Source organism: Octopus bimaculoides, chromosome 1 (assembly GCF_001194135.2).
Source record: "Octopus bimaculoides isolate UCB-OBI-ISO-001 chromosome 1, ASM119413v2, whole genome shotgun sequence".
Classification (NCBI taxonomy): domain Eukaryota; kingdom Metazoa; phylum Mollusca; class Cephalopoda; order Octopoda; family Octopodidae; genus Octopus; species Octopus bimaculoides.
This window is the reverse complement of record NC_068981.1, coordinates 184,244,559-184,247,058: the sequence shown is the minus strand read 5'-3', so window position 1 is coordinate 184,247,058 and position 2,500 is coordinate 184,244,559.

Below are 2,500 nucleotides of genomic sequence, written 5' to 3'. Positions count from 1 at the left end.
TAAAACCCTTGTACAAGTGATGAATCTATATCTGAAGGTATGATAGTATTGAGTTGTGTAATTAAAGAAGAATACCTCTATTACATTCAGTCAGCTACATAGTACCCTACATTGGTAGCTACCCACATTGGGTTAGTTATTGGTACTCAACTATGCTAGCTATCCAGATTGGGTTTGCTGCATAGTACCCTCCATTGCTAGGTACCCATATTGGGTCTACTGTACAGTACCCTACAGTATTAGCTACCCACATTGGGTTAGCTATGTGGTACTGTACATTGCTAGCTTCCTGTATTAAGTCAGCTGCATGGTAACTTACATTGCCGGCTGCCCACATTGGGTTAGTTGTAAAGTACTCTACTATGCTAGCTACCCACATTGGGTCAGTTTCATAGTACCTAACATGACACCTTACATTGCTAGGTTCCTACTTTGGGTTGGCTGTGTAGTACCTTACATTGCTAGGTTCCCATTTGGGGTTGGCTGTGTAATACCTAACATTGTTAGGTTCCCATTTGGGGTTGACTGTGTAGTACCTTACATTGCTAGGTTCCCATTTGGGGTTGGCTGTGTAATACCTAACATTGTTAGGTTCCCATTTGGGGTCGACTGTGTAGTACCTTACATTGCTAGGTTCCCATTTTGGGTTGGCTGTGTAGTACCTTACATTGCTAGTTACTCACTCTGGGTGAGAACATTTAAGCCTAACACTACTATGTAATGAAACACTAGTTATACAGTGTTTCACTAATAAACTGTATTTGATTACAGGTCTTCTTTATAAAAATGTTTTCTGGCCAATGAGAATTTGGTGCCTTTGCCAGGGGTCAGTAAAATGCAGAGCATATGAAATATTCTGTTAAATCAGCTTTCTCAGTATCCATTCACTGGGACAGCTGCACAGCACCTTACATTCATAGCTACCTACCCTGGACTCTTGTATGATACCTTACCTTGCTAGTGCGCCCTCACTTGGTCAGCTGTATATTAGTCCAACATAGTTGGCTACCCATATTGGGTCAGTTGCTTCCTCATTCACTCTTAGTATTGGCTAGCATTGATTTAGTTACACTACAGGACTTCTCTTCTGTTCTTCACTATTGACTGTTCTTAAGGTCAACAAACCACAACTGTCCACTACCCCCACCTTGTTATTTGACCACCACCAAGGTCAGTAATACATCTACTTGCTCTACTCCCACCCCTGCCTCAGATCACTGTTGACCATTACTGATGAGGTCAGCAGTATAAACTATGACCCCACTCCCACCCCCTTTATATCACTGATATCTGCAACAATACAACAACGTCCACTCTCCTTCCTTTCTTCCACACAATCATTGGCCATTATTGTGTCCATTACATAAACTCATTACTTGAGATTTTTATTGTTATCCACCATTTCAGGTTTATTTTCCATTAATGCGATTTGTTATCACACTTGTTTTGGGGAGATTGAAGCAGTAATCCGGTGTTTACTTCTGTTCAATCTTAATTAAATTGAAGTGTTTTAGCACTTATTTTGGCACAAACTCTTTACTTAATCAAAACATATATGCACACACACAAATTTAAAAAATAATTAAAACCACTTTACTCTAATTATTAAAATGTCGCATTTCCTTGCATTCTTTTAAAAGATAATTAAATTATGTGAAAGAAAAAAGAATGAACAATAAAAGTTTCAAAATTCTCATGTGTTTGTATTTTCTTTCCTATATTTTTTTGTCTGCTTTTAATTGGTGTGTGATCTGTAATTTTATATTTTTTCACGATTCACTGAGAGGAGAAAGGGGACAGCATCCACGACTCTTCAGAACCCTCTGAGATTCGATGTGAAAGCAAGAAGGAAATTTGGATCTATTTTAAAACGGGGGCCACATTTTTCATTAATGTTTTACGTAGTGTTTTTGGTACGGAAAGACTTTCAAACTTCGTATACTTATCTATTTTGTGTTATAGAACAGAAAAATATTTTTGTATTCGAATTTATTTCATGTAAAAAATTGTCTTATTTCGATAATTTCAACCAATCACTGACAAGTATTCAGTTGTTTACATTTACTCCTTTGGCTGATTAAGCGATGTAAAGCGTATTTAATCTCCATACCTTCGTTTTATTTGCTTTTTTCATTTTAAATTTGCTTTAACCCTAACCCTACGGTTAGGGTTAGGGTTAATTGTTTCAGAATCGTTTTGTTTATGTAGTCGGCACTTAATGTATATCGGCTGAATGGACGTCAGTGATTGGTTGAAATTACAGAAATACGACAACTTTAACATGGAATAATTTATGGATTTCTTTTTTTTTTAAGAAGACTAAGAGAAAAAGATGTTTTATATGACACATTCTACCAGTGTTCCAAGTTTCAAAGTGTTTCGTTAATGAAAAATGTGGCCCCCGTTTTAAAAAAGATCTGGAAATTTACCTTAGACTGATGACCTAGCCTATTTGTTTATAGCAAAGGAGTTTATGTTAACCCTTTAGCATTTAAACTGG